Genomic DNA, 13,407 nt, shown 5'->3' with positions numbered 1-13,407 from the left:
GGTAAACCCCTGTAATAATATTTGCAGTGACAAAACACTTTGAAGATTTGCAATCTATTTAAATATGGATTTACTAAATTTCAGTTCTCCGGCATAACTGAACTCTCACTGTCGCATACTAAAGGCTTTACATGCATTAGCTGTGATACAGATTCTAATAAACACAGAATGAAACTTAGTTTTGTTCCTCATGGTGATCCTCTTGTAGATCCAAATGAAATGTTTAATATGATCCCCCAAGAAAAAAAAGGAGTCCATTTCTGAATAATTGATACCCCATCAAACATTTTTTAATATCCCTGCAAGTTTATACAGAGAATGCTGGTTCGCGGCTTAAATTCAAATTAAAAAAAAGGAAACGAGTTGGAAACTATGTCAATCTGGGATTTAAATCACCCAGAACATTTCACTACATTGGGCAGTATGTGACAGAGAGCAGCTCCTGACATCCTGACATCCCTTTGATAGATCAGTTAGTAAAGTGTAGGACTGTAGTGGGTAATAGCAGGGAATCCTTAGGTTGCTGGTTCAATTCCGGCTCAAAGGATGGCACCTTTTGTGTACTTTGTTTAATCAAAGAGTTAAAATAGTGAATCTGTTTCATTCATGCGTTGAACAAAAGCTCAATAAACGACGAAGCAGAGGCTCCTGTTCTGAATTCACCTCACGTCTGATTGTCTTGTTTTGGTCAAGATCTGATCTTTGAATTAAGGGACTACACTGTCTGCTTTTTAATTAAAAAATACATACAAATGTCAAGTTTTTTGTAGATATAAAGGTGTTCTCTGTTTTCAAAGGATAGCTACTTAATTGGCTTTATGATTTGGTATTGATTTTGTATTGTTGTATTATTAAGTTTGTGCTTTCTGTGTTTTTATCGTATTGTGAACTACTTTTTTAAACAAATGCTTACAAAGGCAGACACGGCACACATCTGTTTATACCAGCGGTGAATTGTACATTTTTATTAAGTACAATCTACTGTGCACTTTTGGGAGTATAACAGGTTCGATATAAAGTGGCAAAAATATAAAAGGGAAAAATACCCCAGACTGCGTGTAAAGGCTTCGTTGTGACTGTTGTTTTATTTTTAGATAAAGATGGCGTACTGTGCACAAAATGTTGCAGAAACACAATCTGATATTTTAATAACTATTATTTTAATAATTTGATAAGTATGAGGTCCCGGATACAAATCTTCAGTCCTGATATTTTTAAAAATGATATCTTCCCTTCCTCTCGTTGAAGTCACACGATGTGAACAATTGTTTTTTTTTTCACGTTGCGATCCAAAGAGCCTCAGATGCACAGTCTAACAGTAACCAAACCAGGATGGATTCTGCTGGGAGCCGGACTGAGCTCATTCTCACTCCCTGTGCTGAAAACAGAATTATCTCTTCTCCGAACATCGTCTACAGCTGTTAGATACTGTTCTGTGTCCTACTGCTCCAGCAATTCCTTTGACCAAAGACAGATCACTTGTGCGCTTTTAACCTTCTTGCAGCTACAGGCGAGACTGAAGCTGGAGATGTGAAGGCACCCGCTGGTGCATGTTCTCCAAATTTCACAATCGCGACAGACTTCTCTTTTTTTTAAAAAGTAGATATAGCCCTGAAAAAAGCATTAGCTTTATCAGTTTTTACATTATTCAAACATGATATTTTTATTGCATTTTACATAATAATAATAATAATTATAATTATTATTGTTTAAACTTATATAGCGCTTTTCTGGACACTCCACTCAAAGCCCTTTACAGGTAATGGGGACTCCCCTCCACCACCACCAATGTGTAGCCCCACCTGGATGATGCAACTGCAGCCATAGTGCGCCAGAACGCTCACCACACATCAGCTATTAGTGGGGAGGAGAACAGAGGGATGAAGTCAGTTCAGAGATGGGGATTATTAGGAGGCCATGACTGGTAAGGGTCAATGGGAAATTTGGCCAGGATGCCGGGGTTACACCCCTACTCTTTCAAGAGACGACCTGGGATTATTAATGACCACAGAGTCAGGACCTCGGTTTTACGTCTCAGCCGAAGGACGGCACCTGTTTACAGTTTAGTGTCCCCGTCATAATACTGGGGCATTAGAACCAACACAGACCCGCCCAGTGACAGAAACCAGACAGTATCGTGTGTCGGGCTCGGCTGCGAGCAGGACAATGACGTCACGGGGACAAAGTAGAGAAAATCAAAACGGTTCTATAAAAGACCTGTGTCAGCTGTCGGTTCGCAGTCTGGACTCTAAATCCACCGATCCGATTTCAAATCTCTCTAACACCTGAGCTACGGCTTCTTTCGAGTAGTTATTCAGGAGAACATTATGTTAATCATATAGATGAAGCGTTTAATATATTCAGGTGGGTAGCTACGTCAGCATTCGTATCTGCAAAGGAACAAGTAATACTGTAGGTTTATTCCACGCTGAAAAGAGAAGAGAGAAAACAAACCTGAAGAAGGTTTCACAGCTATGTTTTCTCTCTTCTCTTTTCAGCATGGAATAAACCTATTCCCAGTGGGCAGTGATTCGTCGAATATACGTATGTATATATATATATCGTCGAATATACGTATATTCATGGCGAAATACGGCTATACGTATATATACGTCACCGCGACATATAATCAATGTCGAATTGCAACTGTAAAATCGACGACATTAATAAACGCATATATAATGTTGAAAACACATCTAACACAGTGCCTGAGGCTTTTTACTGTATATATCGTGTGTGCCGAAACTAGGAGTATACGGCACTCTGCACAGTGTACGAAGTAAATTATTTTCGCAGTAATTAATTTATTATATTTATTACTATATTTAGTATACACGTGTAAATAAATTAATTACTGCGAAAATAATTTACTTCGTACACTGTGCAGAGTGCCGTATACTCCTAGTTTTAAAACTGACAAAAATGTAGAAAACACGTTTCTCACTTAGAAATTTAAGATGGGGGTGGGGTATTACTAGTAGCGGCACTGAACTCACCATGGTGCAATTCATTTACGTGACAGGCTAGTGGTTTAATGGATAACGCGTCTTATTTCGGTTTACAAGATTATCGATTCGACTTCTTCCGGGGTTGTGTGATTTAAATCAGGCTCCACAGAAATAGATGTCCGGTATGTAAATGAACTGCACCTGAAAGCAAACGTTGGGTCTGGGTTCCTTTCTTTCCTGCATGAAATAGCAAATCATTACAAAAAAAGACACCAACTAATGTCCAATAGCGTTAGTCATTTAAGTAAACATGAATATACTGTAAGGTCTTGGTACATAGGAGTGGATTTCAACCACAATTAAAAAAGGGCGAATTATAATTACAGGCTTCAGACACGTTTTCATACAAAAGTGACCAAACACTCCCTAACTTTCAGGTTTGCTTGAACCTGTAACAAAAACATGGTCTGAAACTTCCATTCTCTGATGTTACTGTCTCTAAAGTCGGACATGATGTTACGCAGATGGACAGTTTTCTCTCGTCGTGTTCAAGATTATTCGCTGCATAAGCTCCTTATTGCGTGTTCTGTACTGCTCTGTTATTTTGTTCAGATTACCTAAGTGGTGTACAGATAAAACCCAACCGCGTGGTGTAATTTCCGGGTTCGGCACCAGCAGCACCTGCAAACACATCAGCTGACCTCAACATGACTTGAACTCACAATTTTCTGATCTGAAGTTAGACATGCTACCATTGCGCCACGAGGTCACACATTAATTCCCCCAAAGAGAAAAATCAGCGTCCCTGAAAAATATTTTTTTCATTCTCTTCCGTGAGGAGCGCCGCTCTTCAAAAGAGGGTCTCTTCTTCCCAGACCACAGATTATTCTTTCCGCCCGTCTCTCTCACAGAGAGCAGACACACCGTCTCCACTGATGTGTTTACTACATCTATAGATCTGACCCCCTACAGCCCCTTTATACAGCCCCGATATTCGATATTCCCCGATAAAGAACAAAAAATATTCCTGGATAGGATATTTACCACCAGCCTCGTGAACATCTCATCTTGACCTCTTCCAGGAGGAGCACAATTAACACAGAATCCTCTCTCCATTTAGCAAATAACACAAAACACTGTTTACCTGTCAAGACAGAAAACCAGGCTGCTCCAGGTGAGGCTTAAACTCACAACCTCGGCATGACTCCACTGATGATGTCATTTTACATGGCCTGAACCAGGAAAGAGTTTGGAAGTCAAGAAGTTATGGTGTTGTTTTAATACTTGCCTACTCATTTAATTTTTCGGTCAAATCTTTTATTTGCGAGTTCTTTCAATTGATGTTAATCCTTGTCCCGATGCACGATTCTGGGCCATGGTGCATCTTGAATAATGTTCTTATAGGCTTCAGTTTGGAAAAGTGCGCTCTTCAGAAGCTACCGAAACCGGTAATTGTTATGTAACACTTAATGCAAAAGCAACGTTCGGGTTTGAAAAAGAATATTACTTGCTATGAATACAAACACTGTTACAGGAGGCGTGATAGGGCTATTTTAACTTAGATCATCAATTCATCTTACATTTCTTCTCCATCTATATCAACAGTGTAATCGCAAGGCAGGTCCTGGCAATACAATCTTCTTTAGAAAACATTTTAAAAACTATTTCCACTACCATCTGTAAAGTAAAAGATACCGATTGCACACAACTAATAAAATATTTTTTCCAGGGACGTTGTAGCTAGATGCAAATTACAATCGAAAATGCATCAGCTTTAAAATTTTCTTTTGGATCCAGAGGACGATCAGCATGAGCCATCAAAGAGCCTGTAGCTACAAGAAGGTTAAAAGCACACAAGTGATCTGTCTTTGGTCAAAGGAATTGCTGGAGCAGTAGGACGCAGAGCAATATCTAGCAGCTGTAGACGGTGTTCGGAGAAGAGATAATTCTGTTTTCAGCACAGGGAGTGAGAATGAGCTCAGTCCGGCCTGCAGCAGAATCCATTCTGGTTTGGTTTCTGTCAGACTGTGTGTCTGAGGCTCTTTGGATCGCAACGTGAAAAAAAAAGAACAAAAAACATTTGCTCACATCTTGTGATTTCCAAAAGAGGAAGAGAAGATATCACTTTAAAAAAAAATCAGAACTGAAGATTTGGATCCTGGACCTCATACTTGTCAAATGATTAAAATAATAATTATGAAAATATCAGGTTGTGTTTCTGCAACATATCGTGCACAGTACGCCATTTTTTTCTAAAAATACAGTAGATTGTACTTAATAAAAATGTACAATTCACCGCTGGTATAAACAGATGTGTGCTGTGTTTGCCTTTGTAAGCATTTGTTTAAAAAAGTAGTTCACAATACGATGGAAAACACAGAAAGCACAAACTTAATAATATAACGATACAAAATCAATACCAAATCATAAAGCCAATTAAGTACCTATCCTTTGAAAACAGTGACATTTGTATCTACTTTTGAATTACAAATCAGACAGAGTAGTCCCTTAATTCAAAGATCAGATCTTGGCCTAAACAAGACAATCAGATGTTAGCTGAATTCGGAACAAGAGCCTCTGCTTCATCGTTTATTGAGCTTTTGATCAACGTCTGAGTGAAAAAGATTCGCTATTTTAACTCTTTGATTAAAGTTCACAAAAAGCACCTTCCTTCCAGCTGGAGTCAAAACAGCGACTTAAGGATTCCTTACTGTTCCCACTACAGTTTTCCGCTCTACCAACTGAGCTGTCAAACGGATCTAAAGAACGCCACTCTGGCACATACTACCCAAAGTAGTGAAATATTCTGGGTGATTAAATTCCAGTTCGACATCAAGTTTCCAACTTGTTTCCTTAGTCTTGGTTACCTTGAATTTAAGCCACAAACCAGGATTCTACTTTATAAACTTCCGGGGATGTTACAAAATGTTTGATGGGGCATCAATCATTACAGGCGGAAATTCACTCCTTTTTTTTTCTTGAGGCATCATATTAAACATTTCATTTGGATCGAGAAGAGGATCACCATGAGAAACAGAACAAACTGTTTGATTCCGTCTTTATTGGGGAGCTGTATCACAGCTAATGCATGTAAAGCCTTCAGTATGCGATAGTGAGAGTTCAGTTATGCCAGGGAGTGGGAGTGAAGAGAACTGAACTGAAATTTAGTAAATTCATATTTAAATAGAGTGCAAATCATCAAAGTGTTCTGTCACTTAAAACTTTTTACAACACTACCAAGAGTGGGGATTGAACCCACGTGGACACTGTGCCCTGTCACAGAAACATACCCTGGTCTCCCGCACAACAAGCAGGGGTACTCAGCACTACACTAACGAGGAGCACTTGTCTGGTGCTCTGTTTACGGTCAGCAGTCATTTCCTCTTTTCCAAAGACATTTTCGCCTGCTCTCAGTAATTAATGTCGGTTTGAAGTCTGTTCCTTTTGTCTCCGCTCTTGACGAAGAGCAGCCTTACGTAGGAGACTCCCTTTCTCAAGAAGTTTGCCATCACCCTGCAAGAGAGAAGAGCCATCAACCACCGAGGCAACCACTAAGACACTTAACATTAAACACATGAAATGTGAGATGTTTTCTACTTAGGGATGTTATCGTTTCTACTCTAACTTCTTTGTCAGAAGTGGGATTTGAACAAACATCTCTAGGGGAAACTACAACCTGAACGCAACGCCTTGGACCACCAGCCATCCTGCATGTGGCTCTTAAATGGAACGATATGTTTTATTTATTTCTACTTGATGATAAGGGAAAAAAAAGTTAAATGTAATTAAGGAAATGTCTTTTTTCATGGGGAAAACAAGCCTGAGCAAATGTAAAGTTTAGAGCAGCGCTCAATAAAAACTATCTGAAACAGGTAGCGCTTCTTATGCGGATCAGTATATTCCGATACCAGTGGTTCTGCAGAAGAAATAAGAAAAGCTGAACTCCAAGCACTGTGTTGCCATTACTGCTACTCTGGCTGAAGCTGCTTTAAGATCTACTCAGCGGGCACAGAATGTTGTATGAGGTCAGACTGGTTTGCAATGTCTAAATAACAGTATGCGAATTTAAGCTTATTTAAATAAGAGTATTTAGAACATAATACATGTTCCAAAAGCGTTAATCCTTCACTGGCTGCTATTTGAAACGCCTTCATAAATGACACGTAATAGAGATTTATGCAGCTAGATTTTATGCTTCACCATACATTGCAGTCAGGAAAATAAATCAATTTTCTTTAACACCTCTGGATAAAGTTCTTCTGTGGAATACAGCGCCCTTGATGTCATTTTATTTTTACAGCAGCAACCATCCTGAAAGTTTTTTTAAAATATTTCTTATTTGAACAACAAAAATACATATAATACAAAAAAGAGCACATATGACGTATCAACAACATCGTCAGGGGCACGTGCTATAATCCAATTACACTTTCTGAAAAATCTACTGTCCATGCAAATGTACATGCTAATCTACAGGGTTCTTTTCTGCACTGAGCTGCTCATTTGAAATCCAGAAGGCAACACAGACGCGCTCCTATACCAAGAGTCTTATCTGGACCACCTGGATAAAAAAACAGGAAACCTAAGCACTAATCTATACTGACAGCTTTTGAAAAGGAGCTCTGTAATATGCACAAATACAAAGACAAGGTATAAATACTCCATAGGTTTAAAATTCAGGAATATGAATGGTCAATTGTTTACAATTGGAGTTTTTATGTTTCGTATGATTTAGCGACTTTTTTACAACATGTAAAAAAAACAGCACACCTAAATGACAAAGCCTTAGAGCTACAGAGAAAAACAAATTGCATTTAAAGTAATTTTAAAGGCTCGAGATAACATTGCACTATAAACGCAAATGTTTGTCTTCTTTGTCGCACTTACATTTTGTTGCTTTAGCAAATTTCATGCAGTTTATTTCTGACACAAGACATAACAAGCTTGTGTATTTATGACAAAAAAGCAGGGAAACAATTTTCATTGACCTTGAAACTAAAATTGTTAAAAAGTAAGTTAAATGCACATATAGTAAATATATTTTCTCATATAACGGTGTGTTTTTTTGTCTAAGAATCCTTCATGAATGGTTTAACAGACACTTTGCATGATTAAAAAAAATATTTACGAATTTTTACGTTTTATACAATAAAGTTTTATTGTGAACATGAGCCCTGTTTATCGATATCACCAATACAGTTCTGGATTTTATTCTGCCTTCCTACGCACATATGAATTTTCTTTCACACAACAGCTCGCATGTGTGGTAGCGTATTTGCGCCAGTGAGAAAAAGAATGATGTTGGCTTTTAAATGATGAACCGTTTGCGTTTATACAAAATGACAAAACGTTGTCGCAGACATTGGGACATACTCTGTTTAAACACCTGTCGTTTTCTCTAATATTGGCTCCTGTGCTTCGGTCCATTTGAGAGGAGAAGACACTGAAAAAGTCCTGTGAAAGTCGATTTTGCACCTGCGCCAGTGCTGTAGTGGTATCATACAGACGCTCATCCAAATCCATCACACGCTGGAAGCTCTGGAAGGCAACGTAAAATATTGCTCTGTCCGTTGGTGGATTAGGTATGCACGTTTTTTTTTTTCAATGTAAAATGCAATGTAAAAAGATCAAATTACATTCAAAATCGATTAATGTAAAAACCGATAAAGCTAATGTTTTTATCTAGTTATATATTTCTATATCTAGTTCTTCAAAGGTCTTTTTTAAAAAAAAAATGTTTATCGCGATTGTGAAAGTTAGAGAAGGTGTACCAGCGGTTGCCTTCATATCGCCAGCTTCGGTATCGTCTGTAGCTGCGAGAAAGTTAAAAGCGCACAAGTGATCTGTCTTTCGTCAAAATATTTGCTGGAGCAGCAGGACGCAGAGTACCATCCAGCAGCTGTAGATGGTGCTCGGGGAAGAGCCGATTCTCTTTTCAGCACAGGGAGTGAGAATGAGCTCAGTCCGACTCCCAACAGAATCCATTCTGGTTCGGTTACTGTCAGACTGTGCGTCTCAGGCTCTTTGGATCACAACGTGAAAAAAAAAACAAAAAAAATTGCTCACATCGTGTGATTTCCACTAGAGGAAGAGAAGATATCACCTTTAAAAAAATTAGAACTTAATATTTGGATCCGAGAGCACTTGGTGGTGGTAGAGGGGAGACCCCATTACCTGTAAAGCGCTTTGAGTGGAGTGTCCAGAAAAGCGCTATATAAGTGTAAGAAATTATTATTATTATTATTATAAATTATTAAAATATCAGATTGTGTTTCTGTAACATTTTGTGCACAGTACGCCATATTTAACAAGAGAACAACAGTCTCAACGAGGCCTTTACACACAGTCTGGGGTATTTTCCCCCTTTATATTTTTGCCACTTTATATCGAACCTACAGTATTATACTCCCAAAAGTGCACAGTAGATTTTACTTAAAAAATGCACAATCCAGCGCTGGTATAAACAGATGTGTGCCATGTTTGCCTTTGTCAGCATTTGTTTCAAAAATAAGTTCACGATACGTTAAAAACACAAAAAGCACAAACTTAATAACACAACGATACAAAATCAAAACCAAATCATAAAGCCAATTAAGTACCTATCCTTTGAAAACAGAGAACACCTTTATATCTACAAAAAAAACGTGACATTTGTATCTACATTTGAATTACAAAGCAGACCAAGTAGTCGCTGAATTCAAAGTTCAGATCTTGGCCAAAACAAGAAAATCAGACGTGAGCCGTTTACTGAGCTTTTGATCAACGTCTGAGTGAAAAAGCCACTCTCTGGCACATACTGCCCAATGTAGCGTAATGTTTCGGGTGATCTAAATCCCAGTTCGACATCAAGTTTCCAACTCGTTTCCTTAGTCTTGTTTACCCACGAACCAGGATTCTACTGTATGAACTTCCGGGGATATTACAAAATGTTTGATGGGGCATCAATCATTCCAGGCGGAAATTGACCCTTTTTTTTTCTCGAGGGATCATATTAAACATTTCATTCATATCGAGAGGAGGATCACCATGAGACACAAAACAAACAGTTTAATTCTGTCTTTTTTAGAAAGTAGCGTTTGTGATACATTAATAATATTTTCGTGGAAATATAGAAGTTGTAAATTTTTAAATTTATATTTGAATCGAAATGTGGTTTTGAGTCAAATATTAGCGTGTTCATGTAATTAGTTTGTGTTTGTCATTACTATATATATATTGCCATGTTACTAGAATTTGTAACTAAAGTTTACTAGTTGTGTTTTTTTTATGATGATTAGCCATTTGTTGATTACAATTTAAAAGGTATGGGTTTAATAGTCGTATATTCTACATCTTTTGCCCACTGGGATGTGCCAGTTTTATTTGAACAAAGCTAGATACACATTTTCTAATGCAGCCTTCATTACAAGACTGTCACGCCCGACATCCCTCCCTAGAGGGCGCTCCACTGCTCTCATTATTGTTCGTGTCATTTAGCTCTCCAGGTGTACCCTTTTAGTGTTATTATTTAAAGACCAGCTCCTCCAGTACTCGGGGCTCATCATTAGGGTAAGATGTCGCGAGGCCCGCCTAGTACCAGGAAACCCTACGTCCGTCTCCTGAGGGCATAGGCCTCATCCCCGACACCTCCCGCTTCCTGAGCCCGGGGTCTGGAGGATCTCGCCCCGTCACCCTTGGACCTCCATGTTTCGTTCGTCTGTGTGTTCCCCTCTCCCGGGGATTTTAACTTTGTCGCGTTCTAGGATGGATTTCCAGTTGATGGACTTTCGGACTGTGTTTTGACCTGCCCTTGGACCCGTTTGGATTTGGATGCCGTTTTGTCTTCCCCGTACACTGTCTCACGGACTGTCACTATTATTTTGTGCACTATTAAACCCCTGTGTGTTCCTTTTTACCATGCCTCCTGTTTTCTCCAGCTCTTACCGCATCGCACAGGGTCTTCTACAATATCTGACACGGATCCCAGTCCGTGTCCGTTACAAAGACAGTTTATTTCTCGAAAGCGTGATATGTAAAAAAGAGAAAAACGAAAATATATGGATGACAATATTTCAAAGATGAAGATATTACTTTTGAGAAATTGTCATTTTATGTATCAAGACGCTTTTCAACCACTGGTTTTAGACCTTTGCTATGCTTCCTGAATCATTTTCAGTGTTATAAACTGGGTGTGGAGGTAGCGATCACTTTGAAGAGCAGTTGACAGGCTGGAGCTGTTCAGACTACTCGTTATTTCTCAAATGCTTCCATCTTTTTTCTTTCACGCTAGGACGCGAGTGTGTACATGTGTTTGGTTTTCATTTCACTGATTCTCATTGAAGATTTGGGAATTAACGACGAAAGAATCAGTTGCCTTGGAAAGCAGAAGCTTTGGTTCACAACGATCTTGAAGACACGCCCATGTAGTGCAGCGTGTGATATTTGTACTATAAAAGACCAAGTGCTCAAAGTGACGTCTGCGTTTACCGTTTAGACTTTTCATCTCGGGCGCACTTTTAGAAAGCAAAGATAGAGCAGTTGTGTTGAATCACGCTACAGCAGCTGTCAGCAGAGTGGCGCAGCGGAAGCGTGCTGGGCCCATAACCCAGAGGTCGATGGATCGAAACCTTCCTCTGCTATACACACCGTCAGCTTAATGAAGTGAATTAAAACTGATTTTTTTCTCTCGTGTGTGTGCAAACTTCACACTTACTGTATTCGTTAATCTTTACCAATAGCAGATGCCCAAATGTATCTTTGGTTGTTCTGAGATCCTTGATAGTTTCCTCAAATCCTTCCAATGAACATCCATATCAAAGCACAGTGTATGAAGTTAATTTATTATATTTATTACTATATTTATTATACACGTGTAAATTAATTACTTTTTCGCAGTAATTAATTTATTATATTTATTACTATATTTATTATACACGTGTAAATTAATTACTGCGAAAATAATTTACTTCGTACACTGTGCAGAGTGCCGTATACTCCTAGTTGCGGCACACACGATACATACTGTAAAAAGCCTCAGGCACTGTGTTAGATGTGTTTTCGACGTTATATATGCGTTTATTAATGTCGTCGATTTTACGGTTGCAATTCGACGTTGATTATACGTCGAGGCGACATATATATACGTATAGCCGTATTTTCGCCGTGAATATACGTATATTCGACGAATCAATGCCCACAGCTTGGCATACAAGGGTTTTGCTGAGGGGGTCTTGCCACCTGCCTGAAAAAAAACAGTAAAATGTTTGAGTGCCTATAGAGTTTCTATTTTTATTTTCTTGACAAAAGTTGATACCATTTCCTGGACACCCCGTCCCCCATCAGTGCGCGGTGCCCGGGGAAAAATCTTTAGGGGGGCGTCTGAAATTCTGAGGGGGGGTGATATTTCGGTTGAAACGGAGCTGTATGGTGCAGCTACCCAAATGAAATCTCGCAGCTATGCCATGATAGAAGATTACGACTAGCAATCTGGTATTTGCGATGAAGTTCAGTTTCACATTTTTCGTCACTCTCACGGTTTGTATTGCCTGGAGCGAAAAGTACCATAAGCGTTCATTTTTGCAGCTACATGGACGTTCTGAATCGTTAAGAAAAAAATGTTGTAAAACCAACAGAAAGCACAGACTGCTATAACTAGTCCTAGTTATATAACGATTTTAAGTATAATGATAAACTACTGCAAGGAATCGGTCCACCTGAGCAAACAGGATCGTAATGTTGACACTCAATAACGACACTGATATGTGCAGTTCCTGGACGGATAGCCCTCCTGCCCATCAAACAGACTGAGTGACTGTTCGTGTCATTTAGTGTTGTCTGACCATTGACATAGTACAACTATTTTTTTAGGGTGCAAATTAAATCTTTTTGCCCAAAACTGAAGGGGCGACATTTCTCCCTCCCCCCGTGATGCCAGGCCTGTCCCCATCCTATTCCATAATGTCATTATATATAATACCATACAACAGTGACCGATCCTTACTAACTGTATGCGTTATAATTGCACATCAGCTCATAGCAGGGGGCACATAGCCGCGATGTATTATCAATGTTAAATTCCAACCATAATATCGACAGCATTAATAAACGCATACGTTGAGAAAATATCGAACCCAGCATATTTTCCGGTTATATACCGCAATGCGTTGCTAGTATTCGTTGGTCACCATTTTGGACACGTTTTTCAAACGTAGAAGTATATCCGCAAATATCTCAGCAATCCTCTTTTGATGAGTAAGTATGAACAATAATAATACTATCTGAATACATACAGATCTTTCTTAATATTATTTTGATTAAAATAGTACGTGAATAAGCAGAAAATGGCACATAAAAATAGTGTGAATGGGGAAGATGACACAAAATCGTTTTGCTTTCAAACTTTGGGTACTCTTTGATTAGGACAGACTTTATTGCTCAACTGCTATGATGCAAGCCAAATTTTATACATTTATTTCAGCTT

This window comes from Lepisosteus oculatus, chromosome 14, assembly GCF_040954835.1.
Source record: "Lepisosteus oculatus isolate fLepOcu1 chromosome 14, fLepOcu1.hap2, whole genome shotgun sequence".
In the NCBI taxonomy this organism is placed as follows: Eukaryota; Metazoa; Chordata; class Actinopteri; order Semionotiformes; family Lepisosteidae; genus Lepisosteus; species Lepisosteus oculatus.
This window is presented reverse-complemented; position numbering follows the sequence as displayed.